At 42.5% G+C, this 26395-nt stretch overlaps 2 protein-coding genes across 6 annotated transcripts in view; one reads left to right on the top strand and one right to left on the bottom strand.

The window, feature by feature from the left end:
• ERC1 (ELKS/RAB6-interacting/CAST family member 1) overlaps positions 1-15528 on the bottom strand; it is a 289213-nt gene extending 273685 nt beyond the window's left edge. The window contains 1 exon segment of the mRNA XM_032472831.1: positions 15306-15528. The gene's annotated coding sequence lies outside the window, so the exon portion shown is untranslated.
• Positions 15529-15959: 431 nt separating this feature from the next.
• Positions 15960-26395, top strand: part of RAD52 (RAD52 homolog, DNA repair protein) — a 34559-nt gene continuing 24123 nt past the window's right edge. For all 5 annotated transcript variants that reach the window (XM_032472838.1, XM_032472836.1, XM_032472837.1 and 2 more), the window contains exon 1: positions 15960-16098. The gene's annotated coding sequence lies outside the window, so the exon portion shown is untranslated. The remainder of the gene's footprint in view (positions 16099-26395) is intronic.

The raw sequence follows: 26395 nt of genomic DNA, 5'->3' as shown, positions 1-26395 counted from the left end.
GAAATAACAAGACTCTGGTAATAGCCTATATAATTATGGGAATACTGTGCTGCTATTAAAAAGAATAAAGTTAAGTCTGTAAGTAGCGATAAGAAAAGAGATACAAGACAAAGACACTTCTAAATTTATAAAAAGAGGAATACAAAAATTCATGGGGAAAGGTGGGTTTTCACATTTTTCTTTCCTGCACTGACTGAGATTTTAACACAAATATGAATTATTTTTATAATTATAAAGTAATTATAGACCAATACATATACAGATGGCTCATTTGTGACAGAAGTACAAAGGCGACACAGTGGAGAGAGTGAGGCAGTCACGCTCCCACAACAGCAGACCTGGACGGACATCTTCATGCCTGCCGCAGCCACGCCTTGCACCGCAGTTACCTCCCCACAGGGGGACAGGAAGCAGCTTCTCCAGGATTCGCACAGGCCTCTGCTCTTGAGGGGACCCAGAGGAGGAAGGTTACCAGAACAAACAACAGCCACCACTGGTCTCAAGGGCACAAATGGTACTCATCGTCCCCCTCCTGCACTGCTCTAAGCCGTGCCCATCCTCAATCTGCAGGTCTTCGTGGCTTATCTGAAGGCAACCCACATATTTCGTCCTCAAGGGTCTGGGCCTAGCAAGCATGTTCACCTCAGGCCTGGGTTGCTGCACGCGTCCATTCACAGTTAAGATGGGGCAAGGGGTACCAAAAGGTGCCCAGCTGAGCCACCTACGTTCTGCATGTGTTATCCCTGCCCCTATTACGTTCATAATGGTGAAAAATTACAATCTAAGCGCCCAACAATCGGGCACTGGCTATGTATGTTAAGGCACAAGTATAAAACACTATCTGCACAACATCTAAGAGGTTGAACAGTATCCCCCCAAAATTCATGTCCACTAGGAACCCCAGAAGGTAACCTTGTTTGGAAATCAAGTATTTGCAGATATAACCAAGTTGAGTTTATACTGAATTACGTTAGGCCCGAAATCCAATGACTGTTGTCTCTGTGAGGAAAGAGCGATTCAGTCGCTGAGACACACATTAAGATCACGAGAAAACGGAGGCAGAGATCGGAGTGATGCAGTTACAAGCTAAGGAATGCCAAGGATTGCCAGGAGACACCAGAAGCCAAGAAGAGGCAATGAAGGATTCTCTCTAGCTCTGGCCTTCAGAAAGGGCAAGCAGCTACCTACACTGATTTTGGACTTCTTGCCTTCAGAACTGTGAGAATAAATGTCTGTTGTTCTTTGTCATCAGGTCTGTGGTAATTCGGTACAGCAGATCTAGAAAACCAACACACCATTTCATTACAAATGATGCTGTGGCTCTATACTTAACAACAGAGAAAGGTATTTGTGATCTACTGTCAAACCAAAGAGAAAAAAGAAAAAGTTATGAACACAGATTCCACCTAAGTTTGTCTTTTTTTAACATTACAACAGGATGTACTACTCTGGGTAGTAAGATTCTGGGTGGTGATCTCACTTCTTCTCCATATCATAATCTTTTTCTATGAACACATACTATTTTTATAATCAGGACAAAACAATAAAACTATTTTGGGGAAGGGGGTATAAAAATACCCAACAGAAATGGTGTGACGGCCTAAGCCAAGGCTCTAGATACTAAAAAAACTCCCACCACCACTTCTAGAATCAAGCCAGGATGGTTTCCTTATAGCCAAATTCAGTGGATTCTCTTTACTTCTACTGCCGTTGACACTACTGGACACTTCTATCCTGAACTCTCGCCTGGGTCTGATACTCTCCTGGTACTCCGACTCTCTCTCCAAGACAACTCCTTATTTGTACGTTTTATTGGTATTTTTCTTTCTCTTGCTTGCTGACTGCACTTAGTATGTCCATCTCGGGCCAGGGTTCGTCTGGGTCTCCCGCTGTAAGCGTGACTGCCTTCCTCTCTCCACTGTGTCCCCTCTGCACTTCTGTCACAAATGAGCTGACCGTATATATGCAAGCCTGGGGAGTGGGAGAAGGGCAATGACTGCTTATAGGCTTTTAGGTTTCTTTTTGCAGTGATGAAAACAGTCTGCAATTAGGTATTTTATGGTATGGTTGTACAACACTGTGAATATACTAAAAATTACCAAATTGTGCACCTTAAAATGGTGGATTTTGTGGTTTATGAATTGTATATCAATTAAAGATGCTGAAACAAAAATGAAAAAGCGCGTAATATAGAAAAATTATCTTGATTCTCAGTGAATGTGGAGGGAGAAAACAGAGGGTATTAGAATTTGGGGCTGTTATCAAATGAAAAATGACCCTCCAGCCTCATGTCCCCCACCCTCAATTTGAAAATATGTATCAGAATGAACTGCTTTTATTGATGATGATGATGATGTGTCATGTCCCTTAAACATACTGGGGTTGAGAAAATTAAGGATCATCAACAGATTGAAAAGAGACAAGACTGAATAGGCAAGGAGGCTGTTTAGGAGACTGCTGTGATGGTACTGTTCACACAGGGTGAGTTTGCAGCTGTAGAGATGGAAATGAAATATATTAGGAAGGTAAGAATTGATGGTGCACAGTGACTGGTCAATGGAAGTTGAATAGAGGAATGAAAAGGAGGAATCAAAATGAATTCTGTCAGCATAGGGCACACAGGAGGAGAGGGACATATTTTAGGGAAAATATGTTTAGTTAGAGCCGTTGAGCTGCCTATGGGAAGTCTTGGCAGATATGCACACTAAGTAGTTGGTCATATAAGTCTGCAGCCCAAGGGAGAAGCCAGAGTTGGGAATATTGATTGAGAAAACCTAAACGAAACTAAGTACCTATTTAAAATAGGTAATAGCTGAAACCAGCTGTGAAACAATGGCTGTGGGTGGGGTTGCCCGTGGAAAGTAAAACAGGAGACAGGAACGTGTTTGAGGCAGAGCTCTAAGGGATATACAGTGTTTTAAAGGCAGGCAGAGGAAGAGGAGCCAATAAGATGTATGAATAATCCTACCATAAACATTTGTGTGCAAGTTTTTATATGGACAAATAAATGTTTGCAATTTTCTTGGGTATAGAGTGGAACTGTTTGGGCAATATAAAAACTTTTTAACTTTTTAAGGGTACATCAAACTGTTTTTCCAAAGCATCGGCAACATTACACATTCTTAGCAGCAACCCATGAGGGGCCCAGTTTTTCCACATCCTCACCAACACTTGTTACTGTACATCTTTTTTATTACAGCCATCCTAGTGAATATAAACTGTTATTTTACTTGATGTTATGACTCTTCATTTAAATAGTAATATTAAAAAATTATAAGCATATTTGGAACCAAATATATTTAGTGTCCACGCAATACTATGTGTTATTAATATATTTAACCTATGACACTTAATATTACTATTAAATGAGTAACATACGCATGTAGAAATAAAAATTCAAATGATAAAAAGTAAAAGTCTTTCTCCACTGAGTCCTCCTCCTTGGAGATAACTACTTTTGACCATTCTCCTTTTAATTCTAATGGTTACCTCCATAACTCTAAATTATTTAACTCCTAATCACTAAAATTAATCTCCATTAACTCTGAATTATTTCTTCATAACATCTACTACCATATAATATGCAATTTGTTTCACTCCTCTGTTCTGTTTATTGTCAGTGCCCTTTACTAGAATGAAGACCCCATAAGAACAGTAGATTTTCCCTTGTCTGTTCACAGCTGTACCTCAGCTCCTTAGAATGGGGCCTGGTACACAGAAAGCGTCAATAAATGTAAATTTATATAAGAATAAGTATTTCTTTCTCAATTTACCTAAGTATTTTTTTTATTAAAGTATAGTTGATTTATAATGTTGGGTTAATTTCTGGTGTACAGCACAGTGACTCATTTATGTATATATACATTACAAGGTACTGAATATAGTTCCCTGCGCTATACAGTAGGACCTTGTTGTTTATCTACTTTATATATAGTAGTATCTACAAATCCTAAGCTCCAAATTTATCCCTCCCTACTCCCTTTCCCCTCTGGTAACCATAAGTTCGTTTTCTATGTCTGTGAGTCTGTCTTTGTTTTGAAAGTAAGTTCACTTACGGGTTTTTGTTTTATTTTTTTTTTTTAGATTCCACATACAAGTGATATCTTACGGTATTTTTCTTTCTCTTTCTGGCTTACTTCACTTAGTATGACGATCTCCAGGTCCATCCATGTTGCTGCAAATGGCCTTATCTTACTCTCTTTCACGGCTGGGTAGTATTCAGTCTTCTTTATCCAGTCGTGTGTTAATGGGACATTTAGGTTGCTTCCATGTCTTGGCTACTGTAAATAGTGCTGCTATGAACACTGAGGTGCATGTATCTTTTTGAATTAAAGTTTCCTCCAGATATACATCCAGATTTATTTAAATCTTTAAATACATTTTGAGTCTCTCTCCATACAAGGTGAGAAATTTTGTTCATAAATCTCTTTTCTTCCCAATTTTATTGAGTTACAGTTTACTCTGATTTTTCTAATGGTTATCTTTATTAATTTAAACTAATTTACATTAACTTCTGTTTTTTTTCCCTCTGTAAAATGTAAACTTTTAAATTCCCACCACCTACCTCAGTATATGATGAGGAATCTGAGTTCCAGCATATCTGGCTACCTCACATTAATCCACCTTTGGCATTACTTTTATGTCCTACAGGTGTATGACATTTATTTTCTGATCTACAACTTTCTCTTCTTTGTCTACAAATCAATTCTGAAAACAGAAAGTCAATAAACAGTTTACATTATGATGGTAATATAAACAATACTCACTGCAGAACCAGGTAGTAACGGAAGCTAAAGACAACCCATAATTTTGCTGGTTCCCATCCTAGGATTTACTACAATTTACAATTACTTTCTTTACATGTTTTGTCTGTATTTCTCACTACACCATACTCTATGCAAATAGGATTTTTATACACTCACACCCCTTGTTCATTACTGTATCATACACAGCCCTCACTACTATACCTGGTAGACAGTATGCACTCAATAAGTGTATGTTTATAAACAGATGAGTAGATCTGTGGAAGGAAGGGGAGGGAAGAAGAGACGAGGGAAGGTCAGGCCATCAAGGATATCAAAACCAATCTACTTTAGACACTGAGTATCTTTATATAACGTCCATCTTCCAGCATCAACCTGAGACAGAGTTAAAGTGGAAGGAAATGAATCTACATATCCTATGAGATCTATCAGTCAAGCAAATGTCAACGAAAGGTTAAGTTAGAATAAAAAAATGGTATCCTGTTTCTGTAACTATAAAATTTTTACAAATTCTATTGCTTTTAATAACCACATTTCTCCTATTTTTAAAACTCTTCTATACATGGGGGCGCTGGTGGGAGGGGGGTGGAATTTTGAGTTTTCCTCCCTTAGTTCTTTAGTACAGTTCCTTCTGAAATACTTCAGTCTTAACTGCTAAGCAGAAAAATGCTTTTTCTATCCCTTCACCAGAATATATAGATGGCCATAAAGAAGCAGTAATAGTGAGAGTAATCCACTTCAATGCCTCCAAAAGGAACCAGGGAAATAAATGCTGCTGAGACAAAACAGAAAAACATGGAAGGTGGAAGAGTAACTGTGGCGATCAAGTCCCTGTGATCCAAGGTTTTTCTTAACAACCTAAATCCTACTTCTCATATTCATTACCGTATCTCCTTGAGTTCTTGAAATAAAACAGCAATAACAAAGCTGAGTTCAGACCTGGCCATGACTACACAGTCACAGCACAAAGCTTGTCATCTAGGTCAGAAAACCACAAAGAGAAGAATACTAGAAAATTCCAGGATCATTTTTCCCTACAAGGAAGGCACTAGTCCAAAAATCTACACACATAGTGGGAGAGAACAGCCCAGTCCCACCCCACAGACACCCACATATGCCCACTCCGAATCCCGGAACATCCCCAGGGGCTTAAATACAATACACTCCACAATGATTGGACGTCAGCCTTTCATTCTCACTCTTCCCACAGAGCTTCAAGCATAACATATAACTGCAAACAGCAGTCTCTCCCTCTTTCCTCACAGATTTGAAGGGTAATAACAGCTCTCTACAACCAAAGGAGCACCAAATATTCATAAGTCAAAGGAAAGCAGAAAATCCTTTAATAGCAACATAGTAACCTACTTCAAATTAATTACAACTGCAAAGGCTGACATAGATGTGCTATGAGATATTTATAAAGTGCACTAGAAAATACACATCGCCCATTAGCTATTTAAAGCTTTACATGTGAAATTCTGACCTAAATCTCAAAATCACTAGCCCAACCTGCTGTGATGGATTATACTGTCACTAATTAGCATCATTTTCGGCAAATGAGTTAAATATTTTTAAACACTGTATTTCAAAAATTTTAAGATTCTGTTCATTTTGTTAAAGGATTAAAAATGTCACTAGGGACAAGAAATGTGCTATCTTTAGCACTCTATGAAAGATTAACAATAGACCAAAATTTTAAAATCCAATTCAAGTACAATTTGGCGAAACTATCAAATAAATTTTAAAATATGTATACCTTATGACCCAGAAGTCTCACTTTTAAAATTATTCTCTGTAATGGGGGTGGGTATAGCTCAGTGGCAGAGTACATGCTTAGCATGCACGAGATTCTGGGTTCAATCCCCAGTATCTTCATTAAAATAAATAAATAAACCCAATTACCTCCCATCCACCCCCCAAATTATTCTCTATAAAAGATATATTTCACAGGTTCAAGGATATATGTGCAATGATGTTCAATTACTGTATTACTTTGTACCAGCAAAAAGAGAGAACTTAAATTTCCACCACCAAGAGCTTGGTTAAGTAAATTACACCTCCAAACTATAAAATAAAATACTGCTGTTAAAATTTTTTTCTCAAGTAAATCTCTGTATGTGACAATTTCTATAAAGACATCTATGACATACTGTGAAGCGGGGAAAAAAGCAAATTACAGAAGAATTGTATAATACAGTCCCATCAATAGACAAAAATATAGACGTGTATTCGCACATAAAAAGAAATGATTTGGACAGTAAGAAGCTGTTAAAAAAGGTCAGATGGAGCCACTTTTTCCTTTGTGCATGTACTTCTTTTTTCCTTTTCCATTTGTTTTAACAGTGAGCATGTATCACCTTTACTCAGTCTCACTACAAACTAAGGCCCTCAACCATTCAACACTATTATATAGCAATTAATGGGCGAGGCCCCACACTGACCAAGTCTCTGTGATTACTAGGAGGTTAAAAACAACCCTACAAATTAAAGAAGGCACAGATGTCTGCTTCCACCCTCAGCATGTGACATACAGCAGTTTTGCTAACACCAGGACATCAAGCTGTATGACTTGATCTGATTCTCCTGGAGACCAAAAATTATAGAGCTGAGGCTAAAGCAGCACTGTTTTGGTGACATGCCAGCCAGCCAGAGCACCTCTGCTAGGAGCAGCCATGACACTTAATACTGTCACAACTGCCATTTAATTCTTTTTTATGAAGGGGTGAGAAGGTTGAGTAACTCAGCTACAATCAAGTTAACTGTGGTTTGTAATAATTCTTATCAATCAGTTAATCAAGTTAATTGTAAGGTCTATCAAAGTTCTCACCACGACAAGGGTCTTGTCAAGCAGATACTTAGAGCAAACACAAGGTTATTAACTAGGGCTGTTCTCTCCTGGTATCAGCGGCCTGTGCCACTTAGTTCAAGAGTCACATCCCAGGTTGTGCAGCCTTCCCCACTGGTTCCAGTCCTCACTGATACCTGATTTCTTAAAAGACTAACATATTACATTGTGTGGATGGCAGTTATGTTATCTTCCATTTTATACCACATCTCATACTACGTTACAATCAGTGCAACAAATGCCACCAGACTGACTAAACTGAACAAACACACTGAACACGTGTTTACATCCATGCACCTCAATTTCAGAAACATCTGAAAACCCCCCAATTTTGTAATTAATTTGGTGGCAAAAATCACACCTCAACTGATACTGAAATACCAACACGTCTGGTGAAGGAATCGGAAGGTGTCCCCACCTTGCTTGGAAAGTCAGACAACATACAGTATACTCATTATATCACCTTTCCAAAATCATAGAAATCCTGCCCCAAAAGATCCTGGATATAGACCTGCATTACTGGGTAAGATTAAACATCCACATCATTGTTGGTAGAGACATTTATAGTCAAGGAAAGCTAAGCAAAAAGATTTTTCATTCTATAATAATTTTATTTCTTAAACTAGGTTTTAAGTACACAGGTATTTATTAATTAGACAATTATATCCTTTTACATGTCTGAAACATTTCATAAATTTAAAAGTTTAAGTGAAAAATTATAAGTACCTAATGTTTTATTTTCTTCCTTAAAATAATAAAAGCATTTGTATTCAAAGTGTTTGTTTTCGTCCTTAAAAAAATAAGAGCATTTGGGAAAAAGCAAGTTCAGAAATGGCTATGTTACAGGTCTTAAAAACATTCATACCTTTTGATCCAGTAATTCCAAAAAGAGGAAACCAATTTACTTAAATGATCCAAAATGTAGAGAAAACCAGCTATGTTACGACTTATGATATACCAGCTTTATTAGTACTCATTCAACTGGGAAATGTTTAAGTGAAATCTTTATGATTTAACATGCCATCTACAAAAAACACTTACAACCAATGTGTGATATAAAAAACGTTTATAATTTTTTAAGTAAGTGAAAGTGGATATACATTTGATGTACAGTATACTCTCAATTTTGCAAATACAGCTGACTCTTGAACAACATGGGTTTGAACCGCACGGGTGCACTTATCCATGAATTTTTTTCAGTAGTAAGTACTACAATATTATGCAATATGTGGACGGCTCAATCTGCGGACACAGAGGAACCCCTGCCTAAATCTGAAGGGTTTGTTGTATCTACACCAGTCAAATCAGTCAGGCGTAGGCCTTGCTGACTGGAAAGAGAGCCCAGAGAACCAGGAAGGAAAACAGAAACATGATCTCAAGATCCCAAAAGAAGTGAGAATTCCACTCAGGAGGGAGTAAGGAGGAAGAGGTCAGCTGTGTCAAACATGCTACCTTGGGCAATCTTGAAAATGGCTCTGAATGATGTATTCTCTTGAGTACTCATGCTCGTGCGGGATCCTCCCTTGCATGAGCTGGACCTAGTGACTCCCTTCTAATGAACAGCATACAGCAAAAGTGATGGAATACCACTTCCAAGGTTAGGTTAGAAAAAGACTCTGGCGAGTACCTCTCCTCCTCCTCCACGGCTCCACAGAGCTCTCAATCTAGAAGCAAGGTGCCATATTGCAAATAATCCTATGCAGAGACCCAAAATGCAAAGTGAGTGATTTCTCCATCAAACAGCCAGCCAGGATCTCAGGCCTGCCAACAGCTACATAAGTGAGCTGGAAGCAGACCCTCCCCCAGTCGATAACCAGTCCTAGTCAACATCTGATTGCAGCCTTATGAGTGACCCTGGATCAGACACACCAAAGCCAGATGCCTGACCCAAAGAAACCATGAAACAATAAATGTCTGTCGCTTTAAGTTAAGTTTGGGTATAACCTGTTGAGTAGAAATGGACAACTGGTACAGCTGCTAAGAGGTTAAATAAAAGGATAGAAAAACAGCCAGTGTATTTAAAGAAAGACACGAGTAATCCCAGTAAAACAGTTCCAGTGAAATTACAGAGACAGACACAAGATGGAAATAGACTGAGAAGAAAACTGCAGCTGAAGAAAAGGAAATGTAAAGCAAATGTAGACAACTCTCTCAAAAAAGTTTGGCTGTAAGGCAGAAAGCAACTTGCAGCAAGAGGCAGAAAAAGTATGAAGTTGGAGAAGAGTTTTTTGTTAAGATGAGAGAGACTTCTTTTAAATTTAAAGTTTAAATGATGAACCCAACTGGGTGGGGGAATATACTCTCAAGGAACTTCATTCCACCATCAAAAAACTCCTCTGAAAGTTCTCACTACCTCTCCGCCTTCACTGAGAGCGGCTTTCCAGGGACACCTCTTCCCAGGTAGCCCTTTCAAGTGGAGGCTACAAAGTCTCTCACACGCCACACCCAATACTGGGACCGAGGATAGTACCCTTCTTTGTCCCACTGCCACCTCCAGACCACTGCTCCTAGACCCTCATATAAAATCCCTGTTACTCTGCTTCTCATGCTATTCAGCAACACACTCTTCTACCTCCACCTCTTCACTATCAGCAGTGACCACTTGCACAAGCTCCACACTCAGTGAGGATTTGCTGGCAATTCATCCACATTGCCACTATCTTCTATGCCACTATTCCTGGATCATTTCAATACTATATCCAACTGCATAAGGCTTCTAACGTCAGGTCCTCAAACCCATCATCTTCACTAAGCAACTCTTCATTCTCTGGGGATAGCCATTTACAACCAGTTGTGACTTCACTAATTGTATCATAACTCATTCATTCATCAAATATTTGTAACTACCTATTATTTACTCAGTAGAGAACACATGTCCCTGTTCTCATGAAATCGAGGACATAATTTTTCATATTTCCCACAAGACAGCATGAAAAGATCTATCTGAAGTCTAGACAGATTACAAGTACTATATTTCCTTTATTTATCCATCTGGGAACCATGTCAATTCTAGGAAACTAGAGTTATTGTCTGATATGACCCAGAGAATCCATGCTGTATTCCAGTGAAGACGTTTCCCCAATAAGGCTTCTAAAACAACTTTTTAAATAAATTATTCAAAAATATTGCCAGAATTCAATGTTAGATATATCAATCTGTAACGTGCTGCCCAATACAGTAGCCACCGGTCACAGTGGCTATTTAAATTAATGAAATTAACAATTCAGTCACACGAGCCACATTTCAAGTGTTCGACAGGCCTATGTGACTAGTAGCTACTGTATTTCACGGTGAAGGTACAGAACATTTCTATCATCATAGAAAGTTCTACTGGACAGTGCTGGTCTAAAGTTTTTGATATTCACTTCCTTTTTCCCAGGAAAAGGTTAAAATGACAGGTGTCATTTTCCAGTCTCCTGAGCACTCCCTGGGGCTCTGAAATACGCTCAGGAATTCCATACTTCAGGATCATCACCACCATCATTAACGCCACCAGCAACAAAATCACCACCCTGACCACCCTCACATCGTCACCAGGGCAGCTGATTTTTACTGAGCACTGACTACATCCCAAGCACTTCACTAGAGCTTTATGAGCATCATCTCATTCATTCTTCACAACAATCACATGAGGTAGGACTATTATTCTCATCTCATGGATGAGAAAATTAACTGAGTTTTAGTTAATAAAGTAACTCACTCAAAATTATATAGCTAGAAAGTGACAGCAATCCACAGACAATCTCAATTAATAATACAATCATTTCACCTTTTTACGACAACATACTTTTTAACAGAAAGGAGAAGTGAGGCCATCACCTCGCACCATCACTCAATGCTCCAGCACATAACACCCCAGCCAGACCAACCTATTTTCACATTACTCCTCTTGCCCCACAGCTTTCTTGCCTTTAAGCCCCACACATTCTGTTCCCTCTGTCTGCATCCTTTTCATTTGGCTAAATCCTACTTATCTGTGAGATATCATCTTAGATCTTCCTACAATCCAGTTTAGGGACCCATCCTATGAGCTGAGGCAGAGCCCGGGATGTCACCTGCTGAAGTACTTACCACAGCAGACCACAAACTCCTGTTAACTTCTCCGCTTCTCCTCCTAGAATGAAACTCCTGAAAAATAGGGGACCCTGCCCTTTATGTACCATGGAATACACTGGACACAGCCCAGGACTTGCTGGAACACAAAAGGCACTCAATAAATATTTGATAAATAAAGGAATAATAAAAACAAGACACTTAGATAATCAAATAATTTCACAAGTATTCACTCAACTAAATAAACCACTATCTAATTTGACCTTTACACAAACCTATGCTTCCATTCAATCAGGGAATATTAAAAGTGAACACTAAATGGCTTCACTGTCAGTTAACTGGTAACAAAGTAATTCACATTTTCCCCATAGAATATGCAAAAACAATACTTAAAAAACAAAGGTCAGGGGAATAACTATGGGCTTGGGGTTTCTTTCTGGGAGGATGAAAATGTTCTAAAATTGATCATGGTGAGGAATGCAAACCAAAAAACGGAACTGTACACTTACTGGATGAATTATCTCTCAATAAAGCTATTACTTAAAAAAACAGGTCTGCAGGTAGCCAGACTTAAATTATGAAAAAAAATATTAAGCCTGCAAAAAAAAAAATGCCTACAGGATAAAATATGTTATATTTATGCAATTTTAAAATAGCGAAATGCCATATTATTACACACAATTCCACTAATTAGGAAAAACAAACTGGAAACAGTGATGACTTCAGGAATAACTGGATGGGACAGAAGAGATTTTTCCCTGTGGACTCTTTTATACCTTCTGATGTGATACACGTGTTAAAAAAATAAATATACATCTGATTATTAAGAACAATGTTTTATCTCTCCTTAGTACAAGTATACACTGCCAGGCTGCCTATTTTGTTCTGACTAGAATTTTAAAAATATATACTTTAAGATCAATCTAGGGACATGAAAGACTGTAAGAGTCTCACATTTTCCTGCTCTCACACTAGAAAGCATTTCGTCATTCCTCTGTTACTAAACATTAGAATCAGGCAGAATTCTTTCTTACCCAACACTCTGACACATCTTTAAACAATGACACAGTTGATCACTCCCTCCTCTGAGAACTTCCTTTCCTTCATTTCTAGCACATCACACTCTCCTGGTTTTCCTCCTAACACAATGAACTCTTATTAATCTCATTTGCTGGGTTCCTCTTCACTTACCCAGAAGGTGTCCTGAAGATAAGTTCCATGAAGGTGGGAATTTTTATCAACTTTTTTCATTACTGTATCCGCAATGGCTAAAAAAGTACCCAGAACCATACTCAATAAATAACTGCTGAATAAATGAATGAATGAAATCAGTGCCCCAAGGCTCAGATTTTGAAGAGCCATTGAAATAAATTATATTCCACATAACCTGTATACTAAATTTACTTTATTACATTTTATTTCTCTGAAAAACTATAATCAATATACTGTTTATTATTTTATTAACCAAGATACTTCATTCCCTGGTCTTTCTCCACCAATGTTTTTGATAAAGTACGTGCAAAACGCACATTTAACAGCTCTTATACTACTTCGAAAAGCACAAACGTACCATAGAAAAAGAGCAGTTGTTGCTATAAGAAACTTCACTTTTGTTTCCAGTACTAATGCTGAATTCACAGACTGACATAGTTATCTGACTTTAGCAATTAAAAAAAAGGAACACCCCAGTAGGCTCAACAAGGATATCACAGTAATGACTAGCAAGCGACATTTCTGGAAAACTAAAATGTACTGTTTTCTTCAGGCTTAAGAAATTCTAAAGAGAAATAGATCACTTCTATCCTACACTTTTCCCAAAATCATGATCGCATTCCTACAAGGAGAATCACATCCCACCATCAACCATGCAAATGTCATTTTAGCAATACAATTTCACTCAATACCTTAGTTCACAGTTGTCCTTGTGTGTACCCAATTAAATCAAAATATAATTTAAAAGCCAAAACTAGATATGTGAATTTTAATTTTTCCTTCCAAGAGACTAACCCAAAATCAAAACTATTACTGTACTAACCTAAAATCTGATCTGAGTACAGTTAATTAAATCTTTTGCTTATAATTAGCGATTATCATCTGTTTCCTATAAGTCTCTTCAAGCAGAAGTATTTGCTGGAAGATAACAGTCTGCTCGTTAAGTAGGCATTTTAAAAGAGGCAATGATTTGCAACTACTGACACTCACTCTGTATATTTCTCTCTTGGGTTACAGGAAAGCACTTCTCTGGCAATGTTCCCAAGTAAATTGAGTAAGCCTTGAGAAAGTCACTGCTTAAATTCCATTTCATGACGGCTTCTCTTCCTCCATAAATGAATTATTGAGAGTCATGCCTACTTCCATCCATTACATAATACATGTCCATCACAGGACCTGTTTTCTGAGCAAGAAATAGCTTAAGTGACACTGAGAGGTAAGGCCAGTTAATACTGTAATCTAATAGGAAGTAGGAATCCAGAAAAGATTCTGATTTAATGTGCTAGGTTGTGAAACACTGATGTTAAGAACGTTGAACACTGTTTACTCTTAGTAACATCTCCCTACACAGTGAGACACATACCCCTAAATGTTATTAGAGTATTTAAAACGCACTTGACTCCAAGAACATTTCTCAGAAATTGAGAGATTTACCAAAAAAAAAAAATCCAATTCATTTATCAAATGTCCAGTAAAGCCATGTACAATTGAGAAACAAAAATAATCTCCAATAACTGTTGAACACAAAGTAGCTAAATGTCAAGGTCTACTGAAAGATGAGTTATAAAAGACAGCTGTGCTTTAAAACATTTAAGCATTTTTCACACAATTAGCGCCAAGAGAACGGTTCAAACAGTGCATTTTATCCAGCCAAAGCAGCCAACCACAACCACCTGCAACTATTCCTCAGAAATGTGTCTTCCAAAGCAACCACCTGATCCTCCGGCCTTCTCTTAAGGGGCCAGGATAAACTCTAGGTGGGACATAGACCATTTAGGCAAAGAAGAAAGACTGGAAGATAACACCTTTAAGGAACTGAATGTAATGGGATCTCTTTCCTAATGTTGCTGCCAGAATGAAGTTGTCTTAACCCAAGATCTCGTTCTTCTTGAAGGGTTTAAAAGTCTAAATCCATCCACTCTCACAATTTACCCACCCCGACCCAAAAGCAGAGGGTTCTCTTCCCTCCTCGACCCCCACCCATCCCGCCAGGAGGGAAAAATAAAAATAAACCCCCCAAATCCTAAAGTAGAAATGGGAGCCCTAGTGCAACAGCTTTCCAACTGCCTCAAAGGCAACATCCACAGCTCATCCTCCTCCTGAAACCCACCCTTCATCTCCCACCCAACCCCTCCACACAAGGGAAAAAGGCAAGAATCCCCATCTCTCCGAACGCGGTGCTGGAGCACCTGAACCCCAGACCCGCCCGACCGCACCCAGCCTCCTCGCGGCTCCCCGCGCGCGCCGCGCCCGCAACATCACGCCTCAGGAGCCGGCGCCCCGCGCTCCCCCGGCGCCGCAGCCCCCGCCCCGCTCCCCGCCGCCGCCGCCGCGGCGCCGCCGCCCTCGGGCCCGCCGGGGTGGGGCCCGCCCTCCCGGACGTCCCCATCCCCCCGGCCAGCAGCGGAGGGGGAGGGGTCCCCGCGCCTCACCTACGGCTCCGCCCTCCCCGGGGGCGCGCTGCCCTGCCCCAGCCAGGGCCGTGAGGAGGAGCAGGCAGAGGGGAGCGAAGGGGCCCGGCCCCGCGGCGGACGGGAAGCTCCAGATGACGCCCGGCCCCGAGCTGCCGCCACCGCGGCCGCCTCACCCTCCTCAGGGCTGCCGCTGCCGCTGCCTCCCGGGCGCCGCCGCAGCCGCCGCCACTACCGCCGCCGCCGCCACAGCCACAGCTCGGCCCGGGGACCCGACGTCACCGCGCCCCGCCCCCTGCGCGAGACACCAGCCCCGCCCCGGCCTCGACGTCAGCGCGAGCACCGCCCCTGCGCGAGGCACAGGCCCCGCCCCTGGCCCGACGTCAGCGCGATCCCCGGCCGCGCCCGCTCGCCTTCCGCAGCCTCCTGGGAGCGCGACTCGGCCGCGCGCAGGCCTCGGGCGCCTTCCAGGGGCCGGCGGGCGGGCGGGCGGCTCAGGCTCCCGCGCGCACAGCTTGCGCGGGGTTCGGCGGCATCTGTCTCCTCCCGCTCGCCGTAGGGGCGGCGCGCGGCGCAGACCGTGGGCCGCCGCCTCCCCCACGGGCCTGTCACGAAGGGGCCGGGCCGGGCGGCCCCGGGGTTTCCGGCCCCCGGCCCCTGAGCCCTCGCGCCCGCGGCCGAGGGGCGGCCCCGGGCCCGGGCAGGCCCCGGCGGTGGCCGAAGCCGGGGAGGAGCGCGGCCAAGCCCGGGGCAGGCTCGGCCCCACCCCTCGGGCGCCGTCGGGAGCCACGCATCCGTTACAGAAAGGGTGTAGGTAAGCGGTCTCTGAACCGGGTCGGGGTGACGGGGACCGCGCGCATCCCCAGCCTCCGCTGTTCTGTCAGCCTTTTCGGTGCCCACGAGAGCCGTGGAGCCGCCGTTTCGCGCGGGTAACCGGTGCGCACGCCCGCGCCTCCCCGCAGTCTCTTGTGCGTCCAGTCCCCGCGGCCCCGCACCGCCCGGGTCCCCGCCGGCTGCGCAGCCGCCCCTTGGCGCGCTCCGCACGGGGCTGCCGCCTGCGGGCCGCCGCGGAGGACCCCGGAGACTGACAGGCGTCCTCACGTGCTCCGTGTCCTCGGGCTTCGGACTGATTTTCGAGACCTTGCCCGGCTGACGGCTGATCCGCCCGACCTGCTCCTCCGCAGCGTCGGGGAGGTGGCAGCGGAGCAGAGCCATCCTGTCTTCTGCTTTCCTTTCTGCCACTCTCTCCTTGTGTGGCCTTGGGAAAGTCGCGTGACTTCTGGGGCCTACTCTTCTCAGCCGGAAAATGGGGTGTGAACTAGACATCTCAGACGTAACCTACCTCAAAAATGTGTGCATCTCAAGCGTGTAAGACGCTGAGCATTAAGTTACACGTACACAGGAATACTGTCATATCCACACTCGGAATTTGGATTTGTTTGTTTGTTTGTTTTTTTGTCTTTTCACCTTTTTTCTCTTATTTTCTACTCTGCCCAAATATCTTTTCTGAAACCTACATTTAGGATTTTTTTTAATTAAAACTGGCTAAGTACATGCATTCATTGCCTCTTCTTCCTGAGACCACATTAGAATTATTTTTTAAGTGAAAAATGATACAAATTCCCCCCAAAACAAAAAAAATGAGAGGGGAGCCGCCAAAAGATTTTTTTTTTAATTTTACACACAAACTGAGTGCAGTCTGACTAAACAAACGGAAGCAACCACAATGTGGAATAGGTGTAAGGGGCTCTGCAGCCAAGGAAGGGGTCTGCATTCCAGAAGTGATGTAGAGAAACTGAAATTCGGAGACCTCGACAAGACAGCACGAGTGAGAAGCAGGGCCGAGAACAAGGAAACTAAATAAGGGTCGCTAGAACAGCAGAACCCTCCCCATACCCCACATGCAACAGCTAGGCGTTTATCCCAGGCAAGAAGTCAAGCGTTCTCATAAACCCTGGGTTGTGAGTTCAGTGACTCAGTAAAGCATTCTTTATTCTGGTACAATAGCCAGTTTCCTACCCACTCACCCTAGACTGAAGTTGTGCAAGTTGGCAAGACCTTTCTAAGTTCAAAAGATTCCTCATCAGTGTCCAACTCCCTCATCTCAAATGTGAACAGACAACCAACGACTCTTAGAGGTTTAAGGGAAGTCTCAACTTGGGGCTGCAGGAAGGGAGGAGGATAAACAGAAAACGTGACCATAGAGGAAACAAGCTTCAGAGAACTTAAAGTAGTATGCTCGCAGACTTTTATTATACCCATGAAAAAAGCATTAATATACTCAGATAAATAGCAGTCCAAGAATAAAAAGTAGATCTTGAAATTCAAAATAAGAAAATGCCAAGATGATAAATTCACTGAAGTGGTGAAAGATTAAAGTCCATGAAATTTTAAGGAAGCAGAAGTATGCAAAGAGATGGAAATTGTGAGGGAAAATATAAGAGAAATAAAGAGCCAATCTAACAGGACTAATACTACAAGAGGGAGAGAAAACAGAGTAAATGAAAGATAGAAAATTACCTCAAAAATAATGGAAGAAAATTTCCCAGAGCTGAAAGCGTCCACTCATGGAGAGCAAAAACGAAAAACGACCTTGTGAAATGTTAGAACCCTAACGATAAAGAGAGAATACTGAATTTCCAAAGGAAAACAGCGATCCATAAAAGAATAAGCCTCAAACTGGCATTAGAATTCTTCCCAGCAACGGTAAATATGAGAAGATAACAAAGACCTTCAAGTTTCCAAGGGAAACATTTCTTGAACTGCAAATTCTAAGAAACATTTTTTATGTTTAAACTCTATTCCTGGCTGAATTATCATTAAGTAAAACAGCAGAATGAAAACACTTCAGATACAGAGGAACTCATAAAGTCAAACTCCCATGTAGGCTTTTTTTTTTTCCCCCACTTAAAGATGTGCTTGAGCAAGATGAGGTGGAAATGAGGCACCTGACAACGTCACTATCCCTCAGGCATCATTCAGGAGAACAGTAAAGGGAAGTGTCAATTGGGATGGAAGGATAGGAGTTCTGGGGCAGAGATCTGAAAAGGAGAATTCAACTGAATAACTAATTACTATGATAGGACGCTGAGAGAGTGCTGTTCCCTGTTGTTCAACTTTTAGACCCAGCCTACTAATAAGTTATCTTGCTATAGTTAAATCATAGTTTATAGTTATGCCAATGTTGACAATGTAAAGGTAAATATACAGCTGGCAGTTTAAGATGTGGAACACAGGAAGGGAAGGGAAAAAACGTAAAAGCACTCCAGAGGTTATGTCTATGGTTGGCAGAATCCAAAATGACTGTTAAATGCACTGTAGAGGTAGGGAAAGTGACCAGCGGAGGAGCAGGAATTGTTAAGCGTATTGAGAGGGTAGGAAGACATGACATAAAGGGTTTATAATTAAGCTAAATCATCATCAAGAAATAATAGAAGACTTAATATTGTTAAAAATAGCAGTACTCCTCTAGTTCCACAGATTTTATGCAATCTTATCAAAAGTCCAAGCTGCCTTTCTTTTTTTTTTTTAATTGACAAGCAGATCCTAAAATTCACATGAAAATGCAGGGAACTCAGAATAGCCAAAAGAATCTTGAAAAATAACAAAGCTGAAACACTCATTCTTCCTTATTTCAAAACTGACTACAAGATTACAGTAAGGTAGTGTCAACAAGTTCCTATATGTTCAGCCTCTAATGAAAAAAGAACATGGGAAGGAGGGTATGTGTAACTGAAGCACTGTGCTGTGCACCAGAAAATAACACAGCATTGTAAACTGATTATACTTCAATACAAAAAAAAAAAAGTGTGACACTGGAATACTGAGGCACATATATTTGGAAAAGAATTCAGAGTTCAGAAAACCCAGACATTTATGGGCAATTGATTCACTGGGAAAATAATAGTCTTTTTTAACAAAAGGTGCTGGGACAATTGTATGCCTACGTGCAAAAGAATGAAATTGGACCCCTACCTCACATATACAAAAATTAATTCAAGGTGGATCACAGACGTAAAGATAAATGCTAAAACTAGAAAACCACTCAGAGAAAACAGGTACAAACCGTCATGATCTTGAATTAGGCAGTAGTTCCTTAGCTATGAAACCAAAACCACAAGTGACAAATTTTAAAAATTTGACTCCATCAAAATGGAAAACCTTTGTATATTCAATTTTTAAAAGGAAGGAAATTCTGACACATGCTACAACATGAACCTTGAAGACATTATGCCAAGTGAAGTAATCCAGTCACAGAAGGACTGTGTGTTGTACCATTCCATTTATATGGGACACCTAGAGTAGTAAAAAGTCACAGAGCCAGAAAGCAGAAAGGTGGTTGCCAGGGACCAAGGGGATGGCAGATGGCCACCTGCAAGCCAACGAAACCTGCCAACACCTCGATCTTGGGTGTCCAGCCTCCAAAATCTGTGAGAAATAAATTTCTGTTGTCTAAGCGCCCAGTCTGTGATGTTTTCTTATGGCAGCCCTGCCAGATTCATACAGATTGTGGTGCTGAGAGGTTGGGTGCTACTGTAACAAATACACTAAAAATGTGGAAGGGGCTTTGCGAGTGGGTGACGAGTAGAGGCTGGAAGATTTTTGAGGTGCATATCAGGAAAACCCTAGATTGCCTTGAAGAGAGACTGCTGGTAGAAATGTGAACGTTAAAAGGTGATTGTGAGATCCCAGAAATGAGGACGTTATCGGAAACTGGAGGAGAGGTGGCCCTTATTATAAAGTGGCAAAGAAGGTGGCTGAACTGGTTTCCAAGTGTTCTGTGGAAGGTAGAGATGAAAAGTGATAAACTGCAATCTCTCTAACCGCAGAGATTTCTAAGCAGTGTTGGTGGTGCGGCCTGATTTCTTCTTGCTGCTGACCGGAATTTCATCTTACTGATGTAGTATGCAGGTGGCGAAAGATGAATTAAAGCTAAAAGGGAACCAGAACCTGAAGATTTGGAAAATTCTTACCTTATCTACACTATTGTAACTTGCAAGAAATATATATTGGTGATCATTTTGTGATATGTTTGAGCAGTGTCGCAGGCTCCTGGCTGGAGAGGAATTTTGCCTCACGGGGAATCATATCTCGTCCCACCCACACCTGATGATACTCAGATGAGACTTTGCACTTAGAGTTGATGCTGGAATGAGTTAAGACCTTGGGAGGGGGGAATGCGTTTTGCATGTGAGAAGGACATGAATTTGGGGTGTCCCGAGGGCAGAGTGTTTGGGGCTGAAGTGTATTCTCCCAGAATATATGTGTGGAAGCCCTAACCCACACTGTGACTATGTTTGGAGACAGGGTTTTTAAACAGGTGATGAGGGTTAGATGAGGTCACACACAGTCTGGCACCTTGTTACTGTGGCCCTGGCAGGCTGACTCAGACATCATCGGGGAGGTGACACAACAACACACAGAATGGGGGAAAATTCTGCAAACCACACATCTGGTATTATATCCAGAATACATAAATAACCTAAAACTCAACAAGAAAAAGACAACCCATTGAGGGGGAGGGTGTAGCTCAAGTGGTAGAGCACATGCTTAGCATGCATGAGGTCCTAGGTTCAATCCTCATACCTCCCCTAAAGATAAATAAACCTAATTACCCACCCTGCCAAAATAAAAAATAGTAATAGAAAAAATTAAAGACAACCCATTAAAAAATGGGCACAGGACTTGAATAGATGTTTCTCCAAAGAAGATACATCAGTAGCCACTAAGCACATGAACAGGTGCTTGGCGTCATCAGTCATCAGGGAAACGCACAGCAAAGCCAGTGAGAAACCACTTCACACCCCCTGGGATGGCCGTAATCAAAAGGACACATGCCAACAGTGCGGGCACAGAGCAATCAGACCCTCATACATACCTGGTGGGAAGGTACGATGGTGTAGTCACTTTGTACAACAGTCTGACACTTCCTTGAAATGTTAAACATAGACTTAAGACGAGACCCAGCAATTCTATCCCTAGGTTTGTACCTAAGAGAATTTAAAATGCCCACACAAAACCACAAAAATTTGTGTATGAATGTTATAGCAGCATTATTCATAGTAGCTGAACAGTGGAAACTAAATCATGAATACATCACCAAAAAGCATACTTTTTAATAAATTATTGGCCTACAAGAAAATAAAGAATTGTCCTCAAAGACTCAGTGGCTTATAAACAACAAATATTTCTTACTTAGCTGGAATTTGACAGCTGGAGGGAGGGGCAGTCGGCTGCTGTGCTGTGCGCTAAGTGCAAATCAGCTCCACGTGTCTCCATTTAAGGACCGAGACTGAAGGCTCCGCAGTCACTGGGTTGTCTTTTCCTCGCGGTGGAAGATGAGCGTACAGGAGGCCAAGCTGCAGAGACGCACGTGGAGCCCCTGCTCAGATGTGGCCTGTGTGTTCACACTTCATTAGCCAAAGCAAGTCACCTGGCCAGGTCCAACAAAATGGTGTGGGAAGTGCGCTGCTTTCAAGGAGTAGAGGGAGGGAAGAAAAAGGGAAGGAAAAGGCATGACTTTCCTCTTAAGAACACTTTCTGAAAAACCGCGCACACCACTTCTGTTTATCTCCCTCGGTAAATGGTCATTCCTTGCTGAAGGGAAAACTGGATATAATAGACGTTATTGTGGATGGTCACGTACCCAGTTAAAATTAAGAAGTTCTATTACTAACATAAGGAGAAAATGGCTAATGAGAGACAACTATCAACCTGCCACAAACTTCTACAACAGTTACTGAAATTTAAAAACTTCGTAGACACATTAGATGCATCTGAAGAACAAATGAAGTAGAAGATACAATGGAAGAAGCTGCTTAGAATGCAGCGCAAGAGACAAGGAGGCAAAAACATGACAAGTTAAAAGGGGAGGACAGGAAAGGCAGCCTCTTGCTTTAAGTCTGCATAGTCCCAGAAGGAGAACCTGGAGAATGGAGGTGAGCTCCTGCTCCTGTAACGGGCAGAGGACTTTCCAAACCAGCAAGCTCAGGAGTCACTGAGGACACTGCGCAGGATCAGTACGAAGAAATCCAATCCAGATACACTGTAAGTGAAGCTGAGAACGTAGAGGACAACACATCTTAAATTCAGCTGTGTTCGTGTTCCGGGACTGCAGTAACCGAGTGCCACCAACTGAGTGCTTTCACACCACGGTTCTGGAGGCTGGAAATCCAAAACGCCCTCTCTGAACTGGAGGGTAGAATCCTTCCTGCCCCATCCCAGTTTCTGTGATTTGCCGGCAGTCCTTGGCATTCCTTGGCTTGTGTCTGCAGCTCTTCAATCTTTGCCTCCACTGTCGCATGGCATTCCTTTTTTGAGTCTGTGCCTCTGTGTCTCTTTCCCTTTTCTTGTAAGGAACCCCGTCATTCTGAATAAAAGACCTCCTTTTCCAATATGACCTTATCTTAACTAACTGTGTCTGCAATGATCCTATTTCAGAATAAGGTCACATTCTTAGGCACTGGGAGTTAGGGCTTTAATCGATCATTTTGAGGAATACAGTTCACCCTGTATCATTAAGACAAAAGATCAGCTTACTTACAAAGGAACAGTAATTAGACTGACAGAAGACTTATGAACACACAGAGGAAGCCGGAAGACAGTAGAGTATTATCTTCAAGTGCTGAGACGAAGTAACTGTCACCCAATTAACTGTGTGATTATCACTAATTTATAAGATCAAGGACAAAATAAAAGACATTTTCAACTAAAAGCACATGCTTTATTACCAATTGATCTTCATTAAAGGAAAATCTAAATGATACTTCAAAGAAAAATAATCCTAGAAAAGGATTTGAAAGACAGGAAGACGGTGATCAGAGAAGTCAGTGAACATGTGGAAGGGGGGGTTATCTAAATTAACTGTTCGCAACTTCTCAAAACCAGCTGAAGAAGTAGTAAACCTGAAAGTTCTATAACAAAGAAATTTGATTGGTAGTAAAACTCATCCATTTGAAAAAAAAAAAAAGTCCAGAGGTTTTACAGATCAGGTCTACAAAATACTCCAAGAACAACTCATTTTAAACTTATTCCAAGTCTTCTAGAGAATTTACCAAAAAAATAGAGAGAAAATTCTGCCACCCCAGCTCACTTGGTGAGATCCAACTTCGCTTAGTGAACTTGTTAAATATTGATACAAAAGCCAGACACGGATAGTAATGAGAGCCTTAACCCAGTGATTAAACTTCGCATCACCAATAACAAGTGCCTTCACAGGAGATGCAGTGGGAGGTACGTGACATCTGCTTAGAGTTGTTGACTAAAAAATTGTTTAATCTGAATTTAATCATGAGGAAACAACCAAAGGCATTGTCAAGAACTATGAAAGATCTGAGGTTTTACCCTACTCGTAAGGTAGCAAATTAGTCTGGCAGTTCCATGATGCTGGCTGGAGAAACACAAATCTTGTGCAAAACACAATTTCTTGTGCATCAGAGACAAGGGACAGTTTATCGCTCACAGCGGCAGCGTTAGTCAAACTATGATTATCTCCTTGTGCCAGTTTCCCAAGCCCCAGTTCCCACGGGTGATACAGCAAAGCCAGGTGATGCCTGCACTTACTGTGGACTGAGTTACAGGAGAGGAATCCCAAGCTTCGGGAGCCCGCGGTTTTAATAACAGGCTGCAAGCAGACATGCCTGACTTTTGCCTTAAAGACGTTACCTTTGTAATATCAGGTAATAATAAACCTGTCCTGGTGGGCTATGTCACCTCCAGCCTCCAAGAGTACTCTGTCCACTTCAAAAATAAGACAGCCAGTTATCTCACCAGCCAGATGAGTTTATTTGGGAAGAGCCAGGGGAATTGCAATTCAGGAGTGCAGAACTGGGGGAGCTTGCTGTTCTAGAGAAACTGGGAGTCAGGGGGGCTGTTCTCAGTGGAAGTTTGCTGGAGGAAAGTAAGAGTTCAGGGTGGCGATGGCTCCTCGTGGGCTGAGCTGCGGCGTCCTCCATGGCGGGGCTGGTTGCTGGACGAGAAGAACCTGCTCTCCCTCCTGCTGGGGTGGTGGAGGCCCTTCCTGCCCGAGGTGCAAGGCAGGCCCTTCCTGTCTGGGGTCTTGGACGAGGAGTCGTAGGGATGAGGGTTCCCTCTACAGGCCTTCCCATCTCAAATTTTAGTTGAGGTTTCCTTTATTAATTTTCACATCACTATTCAAGTATCTCTGAAAAGACAGTCCAGAACAAAAGGACAGCGCGTGCACAATCATGAAGAACCACGAGACCTGTCTCCCAGTAACCAGTCTGTGGGTCATTCTGCGAAACAAGTCTGGATTCATTGAAAATGTTAACGTCCTAGCAAGTGCTGCGGGTGTCCTGCCTGCGCGCCCTCGCCTCGCCCACGCTGTCCGCGTGCTCCCTTGGTGTCTCTCCCAGGTTTCACATTTCTTTGCCTACGGCTTCTTCCCTGAGCTTCTGCCGCAGGCTGGTGGGGAATCGGCCCCTGCAGGAGCAGCCCTCGACCAATGACTGATCAAAGCAGCTCGTAAATACCCCGCGTTCCTCGCCTCCGAGTGGGAGGGCTCTGAGGCTCCCGTTCTAACAATTCCCTGAGTTCCCCCGCAGTAGAAATAAGTTTCCCTCAGTGTGAGGACACATCCTCACTACCTGCCTCTTTCCCTGCCTCACTTCCCTGTGGCATCCCTTGTGTCTCCCGAGATTACCTCCCAAGCAGGCTACTTGTACCTGAATCCTCGTCCCAGAATCTGTTCTGGTGGAACCCAAAGTAAGACATGTACACGTGGAAATGTCAAGTACGCAGTCAGACGTGAATCTGGAACTCAGAGGAGAGGTTCATGCGGCTTGTGAGTCATCAGCAAAAAGATGTTCTTTCTCCTAGTTCTCTGTTGCAGCAAGAGAGATTACCCTAAAATTCAGAGACTGGAGACCTCTTTTTTTTTTTTTTTTTTTTTTTTTTGGTAGCTCACAGTTTTGTCTCTGCTGGGCAATTCCTCTGTTCCACGTAGCATCACCTGAGGTCAGTCATTCCAGGTATTCACCATTTAAAGCTGTGAGCCAAGATAAGAAACCACAGGAGTTAATGGGGAAGTCCAAGCCTTGGAACTCCCCGTGTTAGGAGACCAGCGCACAGAGACTGGGCACTGGGTCACATGCTGCCGGTAAATAAATCAGTATGATGCAGATTAAAAACTGACATTGGATTTAGTGATGTAAACATCTGTTGGGAGGCAGAGATACTAAATAATATCCTCCAAACTGAGAAGGAACTTGGAGACCAAAAAACAAAGCTGGCGATTCCAAAAAGTGCCATTAGGCGGTCTACTGTGGTAACACACAGAGGGTCCTGTGAGGACCGCCCAGAGGCATTCCCAGCTGCTCTGCGCCACCAGGGGTACAGGGGGCCTACAGAGGCCAAAGCTAAAGGTGGAGTTTGGCTAGGAAGCGGGAGGCACGTGGGCACTGATGGGGACCCAGGGTTTTCCTCCCCCGGGGGTCTCATGACCGTTAACCAACTGCATCAGCGGAAGACATCTATCAGATGAAGGCGAGGGTCAGAGTTGACAGGGGCTGTGTCTGACTTGGGCACATTCCTTGCAAGTAGCTAAAGCTCAGTCATGCAGAGAGGGGAGGGGTGGCACTGTGGGCCGAAGACGGAGCCACAGAATGGAGTCATTGTGGTTCAGACACACGTCACTGGGGCCGAGTGTGCCACACGTCAGATGGCTGCGTCAGAAGTTTGGTTAGTTGGCTCAGGGAGAACAGGATGGGTGGAAACCTAAGTTGTGAGTATTAGCCCTTCTTTAGAGAGTTTCTGTTACAAACACAAGTGGGGAAACACGAGGCGAACATTACTTTCCCCTGCACCTTCCTCCTGTTCCCCAGTCCCACCTGATGGCGCCCACTTCTGGTCACTTCTGCTTTGGGGCTTGTGAGTGGGGGGCATCCTGGCCGGGACGGGAGTTTGGGGTCCCCTTTATTACCTATTTTATCTGCATAATGAGGAGATAACGAAACTTGCTTTAAGTGTCTCCTGCAGCATTTTAACTCCAGAACTGCAGGGAACAGTTTTTAGTCACTGTTCCACCATACACAGTATTATCTAACGTTACCCACTGTTTGTGAAGGTTTTTTATACCTGATAAATGTCCATAT

Source organism: Camelus ferus, chromosome 34 (genome assembly GCF_009834535.1).
Source record: "Camelus ferus isolate YT-003-E chromosome 34, BCGSAC_Cfer_1.0, whole genome shotgun sequence".
Lineage (NCBI taxonomy): Eukaryota > Metazoa > Chordata > Mammalia > Artiodactyla > Camelidae > Camelus > Camelus ferus.
Note: the sequence above shows the minus strand (reverse complement) of the source record. Positions and strands in the feature narration are given on the sequence as shown.